This window comes from Sapajus apella, unplaced genomic scaffold, assembly GCF_009761245.1.
Source record: "Sapajus apella isolate SASKATOON/1434 unplaced genomic scaffold, GSC_monkey_1.0 scaffold59, whole genome shotgun sequence".
NCBI lineage: Eukaryota > Metazoa > Chordata > Mammalia > Primates > Cebidae > Sapajus > Sapajus apella.
In genome coordinates this window covers 2,538,006-2,559,967 of record NW_022436999.1, presented here as the reverse complement: position 1 = coordinate 2,559,967, position 21,962 = coordinate 2,538,006, and the positions used below count along the sequence as shown (strand labels likewise).

General features: G+C 39.6%; 1 protein-coding gene across 1 annotated transcript in view; it reads right to left on the bottom strand.

The window, feature by feature from the left end:
• The window catches only part of MED6 (mediator complex subunit 6), a 56,060-nt gene that overhangs the window by 25,842 nt on the left and 8,256 nt on the right, over positions 1-21,962 (bottom strand). The window lies entirely within an intron of this gene.

The window sequence follows — 21,962 nt, the reverse complement described above, 5'->3', positions numbered from 1 at the left end:
CCTGAGTAGCTGGGATTACAGGCACGTGCCACCATGCCCAGCTAAATTTTTGTATTTTTAGTAGAGACGGGGTTTCACCATGTTGACCAGGATGGTCTCGATCTCTTGACCTCGTGATCCACCCGCCTCGGCCTCCCAAAGTGCTGGGATTACAGGCTTGAGCCACCGCGCCCGGCCCTATTAATTTTTTTTTGAGACAGAGTCTCACTCCATTGTGATTCTCCTGCCTCAGCGTCCCCAGTAGCTAGGATTACAGGTGCATGCCACCATACTTGGCTAATTTTTGTATTTTTAGTAGAGATGGGATTTACCATATTGGCCAGGCTGGTCTCAAACTCCTGGCCTCAGGTGATCCACTCACCCCCGCCCAGCCTGTTAACTTCTAACTCAATTGCATTGTTCTCAAGGAACGTGTTCTACATAATACCTATTCTTTAAATTTGGTTTAGATTTGCTTGATGCCTTATATGATCATATGTGCTTAAGAAGGCAATGCATACTTTAAGTGCTGGGTACAGAATCTGGCAGTGTTAGATACTCCAGCTTCTCAATACTGTCTTTTCTCAGTCTCCACAGTACTACCCTCCACTAGTATTTTTGCCACCTCTCAGACTATTTCTTTTCTATTCCTTGCACTGGCTTCTCTTCCTTTGTTTTACCTGTAAGACCTCTAATCCTCAGATCTTCCTATCTTTCCTGTCTTCCTGCTTTTCACCCTCCTCTCTGGATAATTTAATTCACACTGTGGCTGCAGTTGTCATCTATGTTATCATGACTCACAAAGCAGCCTAATCTAGAACTCTCTCCTGAGCCCCAGGAACATATTTGTAGCTGCATACTGGATAGCTCCAACTTGCTGTTCTGTTTCAAAGTTCAAGAGATTCACTCTTACCTGTATCCTTGATCTTAGCTTAGAAACCTTGCCACTCCCTCTTCCTTACCTTCCACACTAATCTAGTGCCAAGTCTTGTCCATTCTTCTCAGGCACCTCTCTTGAATCGGGCTTCTCCTCTGCATCTCCACTGCTATTCTTTTCATCCCAATACACATTCCGTCTTGCCTGAACATTGTTGCCAGGGTAATTTTTCTATAAATAGTGTTTTCTTGCTCTAAAAGCTTTACCGACTCTATTTTCAGCCCACAGCATGAAATGTAAGTGGGCCCCAACCTACTTTTCAGCATTATCTCTCAACCCCAAATCACCACTGCACACACTGAACCCCTGCCACATGAGCTCCTCACAGATCCCCGGACTGTAGGAGATGTTTATGTCTCTGGGTCTTTGGACATGGTTCTACCTGGAAACTTGGAATGCTATTGTCTCTCTATCCTCACTCACACCCTTAACCCAGTACATAGGAGAGCAAATGTGTATGCACACACACATACACACAAACATACATTTATCTGGAAAATTCTACTCATGTGCAAGCAAGGTTAGAATATGTAAAAAAAAAAAAAAAAAAAAAAAAAAAAACTTGAAAAAAGGTTTATTATTCTGCAGATGCTGACACTTGATGATTAACAAAATTTTAGTTGGAGACAAACAGGTGGGTAGGGAGAAGGCAGGAAACAGGAAGTAACATGTCAGCAAATAGTTGCCTTCTCTTCATCATCTCTCTACTGACTTGTTAGGAAATTTTCTTAAGCCACCATAAAATAACATGTTCAATTCCACTTCTTCTCAGACACCTCGCTGCCCAGGCATTTGGCTAATTAGATGACTCTATATTCCAATTCACTTTCATGTTACTTTCCCCTGGGATTGGTCACCTGGTAACCCTGATACCAGGCTTGTCTTTCTGGTAATTATGTTGTTTGTATTCTCTAATAATTATCACCTGTTGAGTTTTCCTGAAGTTTATATTTATTTCTAAACCTACAATATGTGAACATAAAGAAATATGTTATTTTCATAGGCTCATGTATAGTGTATATTCATATAAGAATATTTACCAGATATTTATTAGTAAGAAGATAAGTTCTGAGTTTTGTTCAATTTCCTGCCAGATGAAAATGACCCTCTACATACCAGTGTTTGTCCATGTGAGTATGGCTTTATGTGATTTTGACACATAAAGTAAGCTAATTCTTTATATTTTTGTGGGTGGTCAAGAGTAAGATTCAATGTCATTTCACAGATCAGGATTAAAAGATTTTAGGCTGGGCACAGTGGCTCACACCTATAATCCCAACACTTTGGGAGGCCGAGGCAGGTGGATCACCTGAGATCAGGAGTTTGAGACCAGCCTAGCCAATGTTGAAATCCCATCTCTACTAAAAATTTTTTAAAAAATCAGTTGAATATGGTGGCATACGCCTGTAATCCCAGGTACTCAGGAGGCTGAAGCAGAAGGACTGCTTGAACCAGGGAAGCTGAGGTTGCAGTGAACCAAGATGGCACCACGGCACTCCAGCCTGGGTGACAGAGCAAGACTCCAACTCAAAAAAAAAAGTCCACTTCCTTCTTTGGTTTTTCATCATCTTTGGCATTTAGGAGTTGCTGTGCCCTTTCACGGAACAGATAGAGTCTTTAAAGTATTTGGTGATGTTCATGTTGCTTATTATTAAAGCAGAGCACTAGAAATACCTGGCAAGACTCTCAGAATTCCCAAAATAAAAAAGCTTGAGCCCAGATTAATAGTTCTTGATAGAGTTATACTTACAAGGGTCACTGCCACATGACAGTTCAATATAACTTGTTCAGCCACACTCCATGACATACAGCTGTGGTAAATATTAAGGAATAAATGAACTAGAGTTGGTAATGCTGTTACCTTGGTTATTCAATTCACACAAGCTAATATAATTCTAGGTATAAAAGCCATTTTAACTGAGTGTGGTGGCACATGCTGGTAGTGCCAGTTACTTGACTGAAGGGAGGATTGCTTATGCCCAGGAGTTCTAGGCTGTAGTGCCTGAAGCTCCACTGGGCGTCTGCGCTAAGTCCGGCATCAATATGGTGACCTCTTGTGAGCAGGGGACCATCAGGTTGCCTGAGGAGTAGTGAACTGCCCCAGGTTAGAAACTTCTGTCAAAACTCCCGTGCTGATCAGTAGTGAGATGGTGCCTATGAACAGTCACTGCACCCCAGCCTGGGCAATATATCAAGACCCTGTCTCAAAAATAAATTAATTAATTTAATTAACTTTCTTAAAGTCAGTTAAGCTAAAATATAGGGTTGAAGAAAATGTCAGCAAAACTAGAATAATAGCTAATGTTTACATAGTAAGTACTTGTAAACTGCCAGGCACAGACCTAAGTGCTTTAGAAATATTATCACATTTAACCCTCCCAACAACCTGATGTAATAGTTACTATTAAATCACCAATTTACATATAAGGAAACAGAAACTTAGGAAAGTTAAACAAGTCACTCAATCTTACAAACATGATCAATGGAAGAGCACAAGTGTCCAGAATCCTTACTCTTTCCCATTTTGCTGTTCTGCCTCTAATATATTGGACACAGCAACTGAAATTTGAACTAGGAACTGAAAGTTGAGTATGATTTTCCCGGTAGAGGAAAGGGAATGGGCACTTTTTTCTGGCTGGAAGAGATGGGGGAGCTGGTAAAGAGTCACAGAAGTGGGAGGGATTTTCTTCCAAGAGGAGCAAATACACTGTGCCTTGTGCATACAATGTGACAGTGCTGGAAGATGAGATTGGAAGGGACACTTGGGCCCTGTCTGTTAGGGCTCTTCTGCATGTAGGAATTTTGACTTGACTCTAAAGACACTGGCTAGTCAATGAAGGCTTACATTAGAGAATGAGAGCTCAAATGTCAGTGTGGAGGGTATATTAGATGCATATTAAGGAATACTTCTTAATAATCCAGACAAGAGGTGATGGTGAACTAAACTAAGGTGGGAGCTCTCAAAGTAATAAAGATATAGACCTTGGAGGTGTAAAAGAAGAAATATTCTCCCCACCTTCCCCAGGCGCACAGGTGCAAGCCCTTCAGTGGGCTGCTGGGTACGTGCAAAAGTGGTAAGTGGTCAGCAAAAGAATGCTGTCCTGAGTTTTTCACACTTCAGCAATTTTTCTTGCTGTGAGTTCTTTACCAATCCAGATGGGGAATCATCACTTGTGACTTCAGAGGAAAGAGTAATTGTAAAATTCATTAAGTTTCTGAATGAAAATGTGTAATGTCTTCCAAGAAAATAATTAAACCACCATGGGGCAAAGACTCTCTTCTTTACAATTTAAAATTATGAAGTGGGTCATTGCTTAGTGTCTCATTTCTCATTTACATGTAGCTAATACATAATCATTCTCCATCTGGCTAAAATTAATCACAGTATTCTGTGTGCCAAGAAAAATATTTGTTTCATTTTGGAGGCTTTGGCATGCTATCAAATGTAGTCTAATATACATCTGAATCATTTGTTCTCCTTTTCTTGAAATATTTGAATCTTACTAAAATGAAAAGAAAAAGTAGAATATATGGTATATTCAATAAAAGTTCTCAGCTTGGGTGTGGTGACTCATGCCTGTAATCCCAGCACTCTGGGAAATCAAGGTGGGCACATCACTTGATCCCAGGAGTTGGAACCAGTCTGAGCAACATGCCAAAACCCCATCTCTACAATATATACATATATATACACATATATACTAATATATATATATATATATACACACACACTATGTATATATGTAAATTAGCTGGGCATGGTGGCATGCACCTGTAGTCCTAGCTACTCCAGAATCTGGTGGGAGGATCACCTAGGCCTGAGGAAGTCAAGGCTGCAGTGAGCTGTGATTGCGCCACTGCAGTCTAGTTTGGGTGACAAAACAAGACCCCGTCTCAAAGTAATAATAATAATAATAATAATAAAAGTTCTCATTTCAAAGAGCACAGAGCCATAATAGAAGAAGGCTGGAATGGAATATTCTTATTCCTACTTAAAAGACAGGGAAACCAAACAGACGTGTGCCAAGCTACCATGCGTTGAGGTGCCCAATTAGGACAACAAGCCAAACTGAAAGTAACAATCATTCATTTGCTGTGACAGTGCAGGCAAGAGTCAAAAGAGAAATGCACCGGCTCCCTAGTGTTTTTTCCCAATGGAACAGTGCCAGGCAATGGTCAAATGGAAGCACAGGTAGGGGAAATCATTTCACTACCAAGGAGCTCCAAACAAAAGATTCCTGCTTTGTATGGACTTGTGGGGCCATGGAAAGAAAGGGGGAGGGGGGAAGAGCTAGGAGTGAAAAGGTCTGGAGTCAAAGTGGATAAAACTGTCTCACCAAGGCCAACAAGGTCTCAGCAGAGGTGCCTGGGAAGTGTCTCAGGCAGTCAAGAGGCTTCTGAATGGAGGTGCCTGAGCTGGGGATGCAGTTATACATAAGCATTGCAGCCCAAAGGGGCCTACGTCATCAACTGCAACTCCCTCCAGAAAACTAAAATGCACTAATTATACAACAAGTCAGATGTGGGGAGAGCAGCTTCTCCCATGAGGCCTGCCAGGTAATACCTTGCAATTGCCTGTGGTAGGGCCTGAAAGATCACACATGGGACTGAGTCCTGGAACCACACTCCAAGAGTATCCATATCTGGTAATAAATGGGGTGGATTCGGGTGTCCAGTATGTCAACCTGCCAAAATTCACACCTTGTGAATAAAGAGCATAAAAGAAATGTTCTGCTTTAATGTCAGGCAATTCTAGGGGTATTGGCTGTCTTGATTTTATATATCTGGGAAGCAAAGACCACACATCAGACCCAGTGCTTGGGTACAGAAAAGATAAACTGAAATTTTCTTTTTCATTTCCTAACTCTGCTGATTCCCCACCCATCATACTTTGAAAAGAAAAAGAAAGGAAAAAAGAATGGGGTTCTGAAAATATTTGACCTTCCTCAGTCCTGTCATCATTCACTGTGTCAGTCTTCACCACAAGAAAAGTAGGCAGCAGCACATACTGTGTAATTCAGAGCACTGACAAGAGTCTCCTCCATCTGCCTTGGAGGCAACTCATAGTTCAGAAATCTCTTAAACGTGCCCCTAATTCTCATTCTTAGTGCCTCTCACTTAGATTATTGTAATAGACTCCTGATTACTATCCCTGCCTCTGGTTTATTTCTCCCCCCAGAATATCTGGCAAGCAATAAGAGATATAGAACTGGAACTTCTTTGGAAGTTAGTTGTGTAGAGGTGGTGATTGAAACCCGTTAGGAAGGAACAAGCTCTCCTGGCCAGGAGTGTAGCTTTAAAAACAAACAACTTTTCCTCCTTTTTCTTCTTTTTCCTGAGACAATGTCTCCTTTTGTCACCTAGGTTAGAGTGCAGTGGCACAATCATGGTTTGCAGCAGCCACAAACTCCCAGGCTCAAGCAATCCTCCCACTTCAGCCTCCTGAGTAGCTGGGACTACAGGCATGAGCCACCATGCCTAGCTCACTTAAAAAAAAAAAATTGTAGAGATGGATTCTCACTATGTTGCCCAGGCTGGTCTCAACTCCTAGATTCAAGGAATTCTCCCACCCTGGCCTTCCAAAGTGCTGGAACTACAGGCTTGAGCCACCACTCCTGCCAAAACAAAACAAAACAAAACAAAAACACACATTTTTCTACTAGTGAATGGGGGGCATACCTTTTTGTCTATTTGTTCACAAAATCATTGTGAATATTTATTATTATATAATTACTATACTCCAGTCATTAAAATATTCTGCTAGAAAATAATAAGGTGGGGTTTCCAGCAATGGTTTCATATACAAGATGACATTTAAGAGAGAAGGAGAAAGGAAGAGGAAGAAAAACATGTGAGCATAAAGCATCCTGACATATTCAAAATTTTGCAAGCTGGCCGGGCGCGGTGGCTCAAGCCTGTAATCCCAGCACTTTGGGAGGCCGAGGCGGGTGGATCACGAGGTCAAGAGATCGAGACCATCCTGGTCAACATGGTGAAACCCCGTCTCTACTAAAAATACAAAAAATTAGCTGAGCATGGTGGCGTTTGCCTGTAATCCCAACTACTCAGGAGGCTGAGGCAGGAGAATTGCCTGAACCCAGGAGGCGGAGGTTGCGGTGAGCCGAGATCGTGCCATTGCACTCCAGCCGGGGTAACATGAGTGAAACTCCGTCTCAAAAAAAAAAAAAAAAAAAATTTTTGCAAGCATTTCCCTGTGTGTGGATATTGGGGGTATCTTAATCCATTTTGTGCTGCTTCAGCGGAATATCAATAATAGTGGAGGACTTCAACATCCTACTGACAGCATTAGATAGATCACTGAGGCAGAAAAATCAGTGAAGAAACTCTGGACTTCCATTGGACTCTAGACCAAATGGACCTAATAGACATTTAAAGAACATCCTTCCAACAACCATAGAATATGCATTCTTCTCATCTCTATATGGAACATTTTCCCAAATTGACTATATGTTCGGCCACAAAGCAAGTATCAATAAAATTTTTTAAAAACCTAAATCATATCAAGTATCTTCTTAGATCATAGTGGAATAAAATTAGAAATCAATACCAAGAGGAACTTTCCAAACTACACAAACTTGGAAGCTAAACAACTTGCTCCTGAATGACTTTTGTATAAACAATGAAATGGAGAAATGTTTTTAAAAATCTTCAAAAAATAAAAATAAAAATACAATATACCAAAACCTCTGGGATACAGGAAAAGCAGTGTTAAGTGGCAAGTTGATAGCATTAAATGCTTACATCAAAAGATACAAAGATCTCAAATTAGTAACCTAATGCCACACCTCAAGGAAGTAGAAAAACAGGAACAATCCAAAACCAAAGCTAGTGGAAGAAAAAACAAAGATGAGAGAGGAACTAAATGAAACAAAGACCAAAAATATGACACAAAAGATAAACAAAACAAAACGTTGGTGTTTTGAAAGGGTAAGCAAAACTGATAGACTTCTGGTTAAATAAGAAAAAAAAAACAAGAGAAGATTCAAATAAGTGCGACCAGAAATGTGAAAAGTGGTATTAAAACTGATAACCCAGAAATACAAAAATCATCATAGAGTACTATGACCCCCTCTATGTACATGAACTAGAAAACCTAGAGGAAATGGATACATTACTGGAAACATACAACCCTCCAACATTGAACCAGGAAGAAATAGAAACCGTGAACAGACCAATAATGACTAATAAAATTGAATCTGTAATTTTAAAATTCTAACCAAAAAAAAAACCCTTCCACTGCCAGATGGATTCACAGCCAAATTCTACAAGATGTGGAATCAACCTAAATTCAGCCTAAATGTCCAACAACAAATGAATGGATAAAGAAAATGTAGTATATAGACACAATGAAATATTATTCAGCCATAAAAGAATGAAATCTTGTCATCTGTGATGACATAGATGAACCTGGAGGACATCATGTTAAGTGAAATTAGCCAGACACAGAAAGATAAATACTGCATGGTTCATATGTGAAATCTAAAAAAAAAAAAAAAAGGTGTCATAGAAACAGAGAACAGACAGCAATTACCACATACTGAAGAGAGAAATGAGGAAGGGAGGATAGGAGAGGTTGGTGAATGAGTAAAGTTAGGATTAGATAGGAGGAATAAATTCTGATCATCTACTGCACAGTAGGGTGACTATGGTTAACAGTAAAATATCACATATTATAAAATAGCTAGAAGAGAGGCTTTTGAATGATCTCACCACAAAGAAATGATAAGTACATAAGGTGACGGATGCCTTAACTACTCTAATTGGATCATTCTACAACATATATAGGCATTGAAACATCAAACTAACCTCATAAATATGTATAACAATATGTAAATAAATACAATAAATTTAAATTTTTAATAAAATAAAGGAGAGAGAGAGAGAGAGAGAGAGTGTGTGTGTGTGTGTGTATAAAAGCTCAAAGGCCAGGATTTTTGTCTGATGTTCAGAATATGGTACAACACATACTATGACATATTCAATAAATATTTCTTGGTTATTCAATGCAAAATAGTGAGTCAAATGTCATTTCTAAGTATTCCCATGAGAATCTCAGTGACTTTTTAGATTCATGAATCTGTATAAAATGAAAACTTTTGACATCTCAAGCTGTTGTTATAACCAGCATTTCAAGACTCATGCATCATGCACTTGGTTCACTCCCTCTTATAGGCTACATGCACTGGAGCATGTGATGGGATGATCATTCCCAATGATGGACTAGCAGGAGATGCAGATCAAGAGAGAACTTCAGAAATCTTTCCATTTCTGATTACATGTTAACATCACTAAATGTGACTGATTTTACCTTAAAAGCACTACACTATAAATGGATATTTTTGTGTTATTATTTATTCATTCATTCAAAAAATATTTACAATGTGACCTCCTTTGCCAATCACTGTGCTAGGTGATGGAGAAATTGAAGTAAGATAGATATAGTCTGGACATTTCAGTCTAGTGAGGGATACAGACAAAAACACTGATAAACCATATTGTCATCAGAGCCATGAGGAAAGAAGCAGAGTAGTCTGAGAGCATGAGTGACCCAAAACCTTCTGTTTATTCTGAAGGAAGTCCTATCTGCCAAGCTCTTCTAGATGCTTTTCATTCCAGTCAGCTCACTACATCACAGAGTCCTCACTGTAATCGCTATACTGGGCTACATTTGAAAGAAGTGACTTAGAGAGAGTGGTAATGAAGGTTATCTTGTTTTTTGGAAACAACAGCAACTGACTTTTTAAGTGTTTGAAATAAGGTAATGCCAAACCTCTCCTTTCTTTGCAGCTGCCACAGACACATAAATAGTCCAATGAACTCCCTTCTCTAATGTTAATTCATCACTGTACAAAATTAGGCATTCTTCCAGGGAAGAAGAGCCCAGCCTAGACTAGAATGATGATAAGCACTTGCCTAAACGTAAGTTAGGTTGACCACAAAACTTTAGTGGGATTCCTTCAACACCAAATCTTCTACATTCCCCTGCCCCGACTTCCATTTTTAGGGAACACTACAGTGTTTCTGTAGTTTGACAGTAAATCTCTCTATGTCTCAGTTTTGACTAAATAGTAACCACTGACGTTGGGTTACTATTAAACTAGAGACAATATTGTTTCATGTAAGCCTCACAACAATGCTATGAGAGCATACTGGAGCTTAGAGAGGCTAAGTAGTGTTCCCAAGGTCACAGAACCAATGCCCTAACAACAATGTTATCCTGGCTCCTATTTTTTATCTTTTACTTGTGTCAGTGATGATACTTACCTCAACAATAACTAACTTGTGTGGAGTATTTACTATGCCCTAGAAATTCAATGAAAACACTTGACAAGATTTTAGCATTTAATCCTCCCGACAGTTTTATGAAGTAAGTATACTATTATCTCCATTTTTTTTTTCAGACAGGGTCTCACTTTGTCACCCAGGCTGGAGTGCAGTGGCACAAACACGGAATACTGCAGCCTCGTCCTCCTGGGCTCCAGTGATCCTCCTGCGTCAGCACCGACCCCCCACCCCCCCACCACACCATCAAATAGCTGGGACTACAGGCACAAGCCACCATGCCTGGCTAATTTTTTTTGTATTTTTTTGTAGAGATGGGGTTTCATCATGTTGCCCAGGCTGGCCTCAAACTCCTAAGCTCAAGCAATCTGTCAACCTCGGCCACCCAAAGTGCTAGGATTATAGGCATGAACCACTGCACTCAGCCAATTGTCCCCATTTTTAAGATGAGGAATCTGAAGCCTAGAGAAGTTGTCACCTGCTGAATGCACCCAAGTGACAGGTGGCAGAGCCAGGATTTGAATATGAAAAATCTAACTTCAGAGACTTTACTATAATCACCATACTTTGGCCTAGGTGACCTCTAAGGACCCTCTTCTCCTACCCACCTCTCACCATCTATTCAAAGATTCTGTTATTTGTTCCTGTACCATGATGGCTTATCACATTTTATCTCACATAAGATATACTATTAAAATTATGATTTTGAATGATATATAGACTTTATAATATTAGGATATTTAAGTTTAGAAACTTTATATTCAACTTGGTTTAACAAGTTCTTTGGCCTCAGCATTGGAAGTAGCTGAGGAGAAAGGGGCAGGTGAAACACTACAGGTTGGCTCAGGGCCAAAATGAGGCAAAAAGGTTTATTTTTCAATCCTATAGGTACAGGAAAAGGGCTGAGTCACCCCACTTTCCCCAGCTAGATTCTGGAAGAATCTAGCCCCTTTCCATACAGCAGACGACACCTTTGCCATTGACAGCCTCTGCTTCACCAAGCAGTATTCTATTGGCTTTTCTTTTGGCTCACAGAAACACTAGGGTGGCTAGATTTCCTTCTTGGTGCTCAGGAAGAATTCCAAACCCCCGATATATCAAGACAAAAAACAAAACAAAATATATTTTACCTTTCTCTGGCTTTGTTTTTTTAACTGAAAGAGGATTGGTAAAGGAGATAATCCTAGTTTTTTAAAAAAATATATTTTAAATAAATCCTGAGCATGGTACTCCCCAAAGTCTCTAAGCGAATAGGTTAGATTGCAAAATGAACACCTGGCCTCTTTTACTGTACTTTCCCTCTAACTGTCTCATAGGCCCCAATTCCCACAACACCTTTGAACTGCCCTTTCAGTCCCACAATTCAGATCTAACGATTCTGATTCTGAATTTTTCTTTAGACCTTCCCTCTTTTCTTCCACATACTGAGTTGGCTCTGATAATGCTATAAAGTAGTAGCATTCCTACTTTGTAACAGGAATGGAAAGGAAATCTGGCCATATGCAGGAGCTCTATGTTTATGAATCCATATTACAAGGTAGTAGCATTATCAGGGCCAACTTAATATGTAGAAGAAGAGAGGGAATTCACTTTGTAAATTAAGTAACAGCCAACTTAAAACAATACAGTCTCTTTACTTCTTAGCACAGAAAAATATTTAATGCAGATTCAATATATCTATCAATACAATGCAACTTAGTTGCTGGCAAATAGAAAGTAAAGAAAGACTTGAAGAAGAGAAAAAGGAAAGAAGTAAGAAAGAAGGGAAACTTAGTAAATTCTGTGTGTGGCATAATATGTGCTTTTATATTTCTCTCAATAGTATCCTTAAACAGCCTCTTTAATCCCCACCAGTGAGCCTGAACTTTTATTTACTGGAGGAGTTTAGAATGCCCTGAATTTCTGGTTTTGACAGGGCAGGTATTTCACATTCCTAGTGTAAGATTATCTGGTTCATGTAAGAAAGTTATGAGGAAATGAAGCTGTATGTTCATCCTAATTTTTTCTCTCTGTCCTACCCACCCTTGTGCCCAAATACCTTCCTCCTAGTCCTACACTCTAGTCCTGAGTTTACCAACAAAGTCTCAGCATCTCTACATATGGAAGGGCTGGGGCAGTATACAAGAACAGGAAATAAATAATGGATGCTTAGCTTGGCTGGTGACAGACTGTTGCAGCACTAGCAGAATCTACAGGAGTTCAGATGCAATTCTGCAGATCTGAAAAGATCTTGGGTAAAAGAGAAGGGAAGGGAAATCTGGCCATATTCAGGAGCTCCATGATTATGAACCCATATTCCATAGTTATCACAGGGCAACCAGAGTGATCCCACACAATTCAAACATTTGTGGTAGTCAAGAGTGTGATGTGAGGCACATGGAAATAGCCACCAGTTCAGAAAGAGGTCTCTATTTCTGGGTCTGAAATGCCCCTTTCACACATCAAACCTTGATGACATCCTAGTTTCAACATTAGGACATCAAAGGAACTACATTATATCACTCAGGTACACAAATCCAAAGGGAACCGATGGAAAGACTTTAGTGGGAGGGAGTGTTGTCAGCAAGATGGTGGAATAGAAAGATACAGGCCCTCCTTTCCCCACAGTTATTGTTAACCGAACTGAGTTAACAATATATAGACCAGAAAAACTCTGTGAGAACTCTGGAGACAGGTTGAGAAGCTACATCACCCAGGTGATTGTAAAACCAAGAAGGATTCTGGCAAGATGGATAGACAATTTTGCAGCATCTGGCATGCCCATCTGTGTCCTTTCCTTTATGTGGCATAAACCTGAGCAGCTTGGGAGTCAACAGAATAACGAACCATGCATTCAATGTTCTGGCTTATCTGGGGGCTGCCCAAGGGATTAGTTTCTTTCTCATCTAACAGAAATCAGGGCTGACAGGACCAGGTCAAGCATTTGGAAGTCACCAAAAACAGAGGTGAGTAGCAGGTTAGAGTTGCAGTTCCACAGGCAGACACCAGAAGGAGTAAGAGATCAGAAAAGGTTTGCGAGGTCCTAGATCCCCCAGCAGGGCTGATTGGTGAAGGTCTTTTCCTCTATGAAGCCAACTGGAAAAAGTCTTCAAATGCCCAAGTTCTGGCAAAACATTGTAAGACATCCAAAGAAACAGAGAAATGTGGCCCAAATGAACAAATAAAACTTCAGAAATCAATTCTGAAGAAATGCGATTCATGAGTTGCCTGAAAAGGAATTTAAAATGACTATCATAAAGATGCTTTAAAAAAAATAACAAACACTATCATAAAGGTGGTATCGAAGAGATAACAAACACTGATAGGCAACTAAATAAAATCAAGGAAATGATGCACGAACCAAATGAGAATATCAACAAGGAGACAGAAATTATAAAAAAAGAACCAAGCAAATTCTGGAGCTGAAAAATATAATAACTGTACTAAAAAAATTAGTAGAAGGAGCCAATAGCAGACTTGATCAGGCAAAAGAAATAGTCAGCAAACTTGAAGACAGGTCATGTAAAGTCATTGAGTCAGTCTTCAACAAATGGTGATGGGAAAACTGGATATCCACATCCAAAAGAATGAAGTTGTTTCACACTATATGCAAAAATTAACCTAAAATGGATTAAAGATTTGAATATGAGATCTAAAACTATAAAACTCTTAGAAGAAAACACAGGGGAAAATCTCTTAACATTAGTCTCGGCAATGATTTCTGAAATATGACCCCCAAAGCACAGACAACAAAAGCAAAAATAGACAGTTGGGACTACATAAAACTTAACTTTTGTGCATCAAAGGTCAGAATCAACATAGTGAAAAGGGCATCTATAAAATGAGATTAAATATTTGCAAATCATATTATCTAATTAGGGCTTAATATCCAGAATATATAAAGAACTCCTACAACTCAACAACAAAATCAAATAACTCAACTTAAAAATGGGCAAAGGACTTGAATAGATATTTCTCTAAAGATGATATAAAAATGACCAGCAAGCACATGAAAAGATGCTCAACGTCACTATTTACTGAGAAATGCAAATCAAAACCATAATGAGGTATTAGTGACCACTCATTAAAATGGCTACTATCCAAAACACCAAACAACAGCAACAAAACTCAGAAAATAAAAATTGTTGATAAGGATGTGAAGAAATTGGAACACTTGTGCACTGTTGGTGGATTGTAAAATGGTGCAACCACTATGGTAAACAGAATGGATTGTCCTCACCAAATTAAAAATAAAACTCATATGAGCCAACACTCCAGCTTCTGGGTACAAATCCAAAACCACTGAAAGCAAGGTCTTGAAGAGCTACTTGTACACCATGTTCACAGCAGCACTGTTTACAATAGCCAAAAGGTGAAAAAATCCAAATGTCCATCAACAGATGAACAGACAAGCAAAAGTATTACATACAATGAAATGTTATTCAGCTATTAATATAAAAAGGAAGTAAATCCTGTCACAGGCTGCAACATGAATGAAACTTGAGGACATTTTATTAAGTGAAACAAGCCAGTCACACACATACAAAAGGCAAATGCAATATGATTCCACTTATATGAGGTATCCAGAGTAGTCAAATACATAAAAACGGAAAGCAGAATGGTGGTTGCCAGAGGCTGGAAGAAGGGAATGTGTGGTTGTTTTTTAATGGGTATAGAGTTTCAGATTTGCAAGATGAAAAAGCTCTGGAGATTTGTTTCACAACAAAGCAATTATACGTAATACTGCAGACCCATACCCTTAAAAATAGTTTAAATGGTAAATTTTACATCATGCATTTTTTACCACAAGTTTTTACAAACACTATGAGGGTCTGGTGGGAGGAGGGAGTGTTTTAGTGTTTAGTGGGTACAGAGTTTCAGTTTTGTAAGATGGAAAGAGTTCTGGGATGAATGGTGGTAATGTTTGCACAACAATGTGAATGTACTTAATGCCACTAAACTACACTTAAAAATCCTGGCCAACATGGTGAAACCCTGACTTTTACTAAAAATACAAAAATTAGCTGGGCGTGCGTGCCTGTAGTCCCAGCTACTCAGGAGGCTGAGGCAGGAGAATCGCTTGAACCCAGGAGGCGCAGGTTGCAGTGAGCCAAGATTGCGCCACTGCATTCCAGCCTGGCAACAGAGCAAGACTTAATCTCAAAAAAAAAAAAAAAAAAAAAAAAAATGGTTTCAGGGCCAGGTGCAGTGGCTCACATCTGTAATTCCAGCACTTTGGAAAGCCGAGGCGGGTGGCTCACCTGAGGTCAGGAGTTCAAGACCAGCCTGGTCAACATGGTGAAACCCCATCTCTACTAAAAATGCAAAAATTAGCCAGATACGGTGGTGCACTCCATATCCATATTTATGTTTGTTTGCTAACATAAGTAAGTAAAATACTACAAGAAAAAAAGGCTATGGAGTAGCTCTCAGAATCACCAGGTAAGCTAAATAACTAGACTCAAGGCTGCATAAGCAGGAAGAGAGCCCCAAATCATATAACTAAAGAAAGCCACAGTGCAGGCAGCATGTTACCTCTGGCAGTCACTGGACCCTGTGGTCTGCACCACTCCACCAGATTCTGTCACTAGCAATACTGTCAAAGCAGCACACATATCCTGACTCCAAAAGACTAAAAACTAAGTAACCCATCCGGGCATGGTGGCTCACGTCTATAATCCCCGCATTTTGGGAGGCCAAGGTGGGCAGATCATTTGAGGTCAAGAATTTGAGACTAGTCTGGCCAATATGGTGAAATCCCATCTCTACTAAAAATACAAAAATTAGCCAGGCATGGTGGCTGGTACCTGTAATCCCAGCTACTTGGGAGGCTGAGGCAGGAGAATTGCTTGAACCCAGGAGGCAGAGGTCGCAATGAGCCGATATCTTACCATTGCACTCTAGCCTGGGTGACAAGAGCAAGACTCCATTCAAAAAAAAAAAAAAAAAAAAACCTAAGGAAACTTAAGGTAGTGATTGACAGCAAAATCTTATGTACCCTTCCTGTCATCAGAGTAGCTTCAAAGAAATGTTCCAGGAGCCAGTGATATTTTACCATCTTAAAAATGTTCCTATACTTTAAAAGTAGAGTTAAATTTATAGAAAATTGAAAAACCTAAAGAGCTTTGAGCTCTAAATTCCTTTCAATGTCTTGACCTTTATAATAAAAATGTGTGTTGTATACATTATTGTGATCAATGGTCAACTTACTTTATTTTTTCTTTTGATATAACACGAATGGCTTCTTAGGCTCTAGCATATGGCTAAGTGCAATACAAAATACAACGCTTCCTTCACTTTTAGGTAGCCAGCCTCTAAAGTGTCTCCTCAGTATTTCTCACCACCTGGTATTTACAAGCTATGTGGTCTACCACTTGCATCAGATTTAGTTGGTGTAACCAACAGAATACCGTTAACCCTTGAACAAGACAGGCTTAGCTGCATAGAAATCAGGTGTGGCAGCTCACACCTATAATCCTAGCACTTAGGAAGGCTGTGGTAGGCGATCACTTGAGCCCAAGAGTTGAGACTAGCCTCAGCAACATGGCAAAACCTTATCTCTACAAAACGAAAAAACCTCCACAAAAATTAGTGGTGGCACACACCCGTAGTCCCAGCTACTTGGGAGGCTGAGGTGGGAGGATTGCTTGAGCCCAGGAGGAGGAGGCAGCAGTGAGCCAAGATGGCACCACTCAAAAAATAAATTATAATAAACTGCATGGATCCACTTATATGCAGATTTTTTCAATAAGTATATTGGAAAATTTTTTGGAGATCTACAAAAACTGCAGACAAATTACATAGCCTAGAAATATTTTTAAAAAAAGGTCTGTCATGATTGCATAAGTATATACAAACACTAGTCTATTTTATCATTTACTACCATAAAATATATAAAAATCTGTTATTAAAAGTTAAAATTTATCAAAATGCACATAAACACTTATAGACTGTGCATGGCACCATTCTTAATGGAGAGAAATGTAAACAAATGTAAAGATGCCATATATAAATGGGTAAAATTAATGGCACAAACCATACTACTGTAAAAGTTTTGTAGCCACCTTCTCTCATTATCGCAGTGAGCTCAAGTGTTATGAGTAGTCACTTAAAACACTCTAATCATCTCTCTTTGAGCAGTTCCTCTCTTCAGTAAATTGTGCATCACAATAAAAAGTGACTCTTTTGGTTCATCTTGTTTAGTGCAATATCATGAACACTGAATAACATTATGGGAATCCATATGAAGTGATACTAATGATGCTAAAAGTGTTCCTGAGAACAAGAGAAAAGTCATGACATTACAGGAAAAAGTTAAATTGCTTGATATGCATGGTAGATTGAGGTGTGCAGCTGCGATTACCCGCCATTTTACAATAAAAGAATTCACCATAAGGAACACTGTTAAAAAAAAAAAAAAAAAAAGAGGGGGGAAAAAAAATGGGAAAAGCCACCACTGCGGCTATACCAGCAGATGCAAAACCCTACACTTTTGGTGAAATACCTTTTTGTCTCATATTTAAAATGCAGCTTTTAGGCCAGACACGGTGGCTCATGCCTGTAATCCCAGCACTGTGGGAGGTCAAGGTGGGCAGATCACTTGAAGCCAGGAGTTCGAGTCCAGTCTGGCCAATATGACAAACCCCAACTCTATTAAAAATACAAAAATTAGCTGGGTGTGGTGGTATGTACCTGTAATCCCAACTACTTGTGAGGCTGAGGCAAGAGAATTGCTTGAACCAGGGAGGTGGAAGTTGCAGTGAGCCAAGATTGTGCCACTGTACTCCAGCCTGAGTGACAGATGAGACTCTGTCTCAAAAAAACAAGAAAGAAAAAAAATGCAGTTTTTATGTGGGGGCAGGATTACTGTAAGAAAGGTGTACCTATCAACTCTAATATGATTCAAGAAAAAAGTGCAGTCATTGTATGACAACTTAAATCAAAAGTAGGGTGAAGGATCTAACGGCAGAGAATTTAATGTCAGCAAAAGATGGTTTGACAATTTTACAAAGAGGTGTTTGGCTTAAAAGAAGGTCAAGATAGAAGAAGCAGCTTCTGCCCACCAAGCAGCAGCAGATGAGTTCCCAGGTGCCATTAAGAAAATCATTGAGGAGAAAGGATATCTGCCTGAACAGGTTTTTAATGCAGATAAAAGTGCCCTATTTAAAAATAAAGTCCATGAAGGACATTTACTAGTATGGAAGAGAAGTGAGCACAAGAATTTAAGGCAGGAAGGGATAAGCTAACTCTACTGTTTTGTGGAAATGCAGATGGGTTTGTAATCATGACTGCCCTTACCTATAAACCTGTTAACCCCTGAGCCTTGTAACAAAAGGATAACAGCAGCTGCCAGTCTTTTGGTTGATAAGGAGGCCTGGACAATGAGAACACTTTTTCTGGATGGGGTCCACAGATGCTTTGTCCCTGAAGTCAGAAAGAACCTTGCCAGTAATGGACTGCCTTTTAAAGTTCTTTTGATATTGGACAATGCCCCTGGCCACTCAGAGCCGTATGGGTTCAACACTAAAGGTGTTGAAGTGGCCTACTTGCCCTCACACACAATGTTGTTAATTCAGCCTCTAGAAAAGGTGGTCATAAGGATCTTTAAAGCTTATTAAACATGGTACTCTATGGAAAGGATTGTTAATGCTGCAGAAGAAACCCCCAATAGAGAGAACGTCATGAGTCTAGAAGAATTACACCATTGCAAATGTCATCAGTGCTACAGAAAAAGTGGTGAAAGTTACCATGCCTGGAACGATAAGTTTCTGCTGGAGTAAACTGTGTCCAGACGCTGTGCATGACTTCATGAGATTTACAACAGAGCCAGTCAAGGAAATCATGAAAAGAGACTATGAATGTGGGAAAAAAAAAAAAAAAAAGGCAAGGGATAAAGAGTTTCAAGATATGGATCTCAGAGAAATTCAAGAGCTATTAATACCAAACCAGAGGAATTAATAAAAGATGACCTGATGGAACTGAATGCTTCCAAACCAGTGCTAGACGATGAAGAAGACGACACAGTAGAAGCAGCAGGGCCAGAAGATAAACTGACAATAGAAAATCTGGCAGGTTTCCAATTATTCAAGGCTGTCTTCGACTTCTTTCGCCACATGGACCCTTCCATGATATAGGCACTGAAACTAAAGCAAATGGTGGAAGAAGGATTTGGAGCCACATGGAAACATTTTTAGAGAAACAGAAAAGCAAAAAGGTCAGATAAAAATTATGATGTATTTCCATAGAGTGACACCAAGTGTGTCTGCCTCTCCCTACAGCTAGTGCTCGACTTATGACCACGATTGGTTCCGACAGACCGGTCGTAACACGATTTGGTCATAAGTTGAGTAGGCTATATGCATGCAGAGATGGTAGTGCTGCCGGAAGCTGGTCCGCACTGTCGTATGCCCAGCTGGGCAATGTTTGTGCTGCCAGACGTGGAGCAGTTGTGGCTAGCGATTGTGGTCGTAAAGTCGAATGGTTGTAAGTTGCATAGGTTGTAGGTCAATCAATACCTGTACTCCCTTCCACCTCCTCTACCACTTCCTCCTCTGCCACCCCTGAGACGGCAAGACCAACACCTCTTTATCTTCTTCCTCCTCAGCTTACTCAGTATGAAGATGATAAGGATAAAAGCCTTTATGATAATCCACTTCTACTTAATGAATAGTAAATATATTTTCTCTTTCTTACGATTTTCTTAATAACATTCTCTTTTCTGTAGCTTATAGTCTATAAAACATATAACACAGAATATGTGTTAATCAACTATCTATGTGTTATCATAAAGCTTCCAGTCAACAGTAGTCTCTTAGTTAAGTTTTGGGGGAGTCAAACATTATACGAGGATTTTTGACTGTACCAGGGTTGGCACACCTAACCCCACTCCCCAATTCTTCAAAGGTCAACTGTACATCAGAAGTGATGACATGTCACTTCCAAGACTTGGTTTTAAAAGATTATGGCTCTCTTAGATCTCTTTTTCTGGGGGAACCTGGATACCATATTGTGAGGACACTCAGGGCCTGTGATGCAGAAGATCATCAAGATGCCAAGATGTTCAGCCAACAGCCAGCAAGGAACAGAGGCTTGCCAATAATTATGTGACTGAGCCTGGAGCTGGAATCTCTTCCAGTGGAGGCTTCAGATAATGTTAGTCCTGGCCAACAGCTGGACTGCAACATCTTAAAATAACTTTAGCCAGAACTACACAACTAAGAGACTCCCACAAGAACTGTGAGATTGTTGGAAAACAATAAATGGTATTTTAAGCTGCTAAGTTTTGAGGTAATGTGTTACACAGCAACAGATAACTAATATATCTCTTTAGCAATTCTGTAGGAGAAAAAAGTAGTGTGATTGGCAGGGTTGGGGGATTCAAAAAAGACTGCTAAAATGTTAAATGCCTGCTAACGGAAACCCAAGGTTACAGTGTCAAAGATTCATATAAAATTATGAGGAGCAAGACAATGACCAAAAAAATCTACATACAACCAACAGCAGAGCTGATCTTAGCACTTGGCCAAATAGGCTGCTGCCAAGTAGATAGAATTTGAGAGCAAAAAGTTCCAATTACCCTTAATTAGCCTGAAATTTATCATTAGAGATTAATTTCATTGAACCTTATAGCATCAGTTCTTTAAAATTCTCCTGTAAGGGATTATATCTTAAAATATATTTATAATAGGATTATGACAGAAGACAAAATCTAACTAATGAATGGTTTATCTGAAGAGACTTTTAATACAAAGACTATTTATAGAAGTGTGGGCATGGTTAAAGAAATCAAGAAAGAATGTTGAAGTATCCAGAGACTAGCAAGAGAGGGAAGATATTTAGGCAAAAAAAAGAAAAGAAAAAGAAAGTAGGAAGGAAAGGAAAGGGAAGGCAAGGAAAGAGAGGGGAGGGGAGGGGAGAGGAGGGGAGAGGAGGGGAGAGGAGGGGAGGGAAATTGTATTACTAGAATCCATTAAGAGGTAGACTCAAGGAGGAAGCCCACCTCCTCCTAGTTATAATAGTGATACAAATTGACCACTGCTGAAACTCTGGTGCCAAAGCAGGGAGGAAGTAGGAAAAAAAAATGTTAATCTCTCTTCTTTCATCCTCCAGTCTCATGTTGGTGCCTCCCTTTTGCCAAAGCTAACCCTCAGTGAGAGGGCAAAGAGCCCAGCTGGTGCAGAGGTCAACCTCCTAGGACATAAAGCCAACAGAAAAAGACAGGGAATGGACAGCAGGGGGTGGTACAGTGCTGGAGCATCTTCGATTGGAAAGAATCAAAGATCATCCAGGAACATCCACCAGGCATTCCGCAGAGATCCTCTTTACTGCAGGAATACCAAAAATTCTAAGGAAGCCAAAAAGCAGGAAGTCAGGTAGACCTGTTTTCAAGGTGTGCGACCTTGGACAAAATTACTGAACCTCTGAAAACCTCAGGCTTCTTCTAAGTTGAGCGTCATAATAACAACCTCATGGGTACAAGGTGAAATTAAATGATATACACAGAGGTGTGGTGACTAGCCTTCTCCCTGACAGGTAAGCTACTGCCTTAGTTAAATATGAAGATGCGATGCAACAGATTCACACTGCAACCTAACTTTTCCATTAGTTAAGTGGTTTATCAAAACACCTTTGTTACTACTTAAATCCCATTAACTGAGGCCTGATGAAAAACATTCTGATGTACTCATACACATATTATACAGCTATGTTTTAAAATGTAGCAGTTCTATATACTGATTTCCAAGATAATACTTGTAATTGAAGA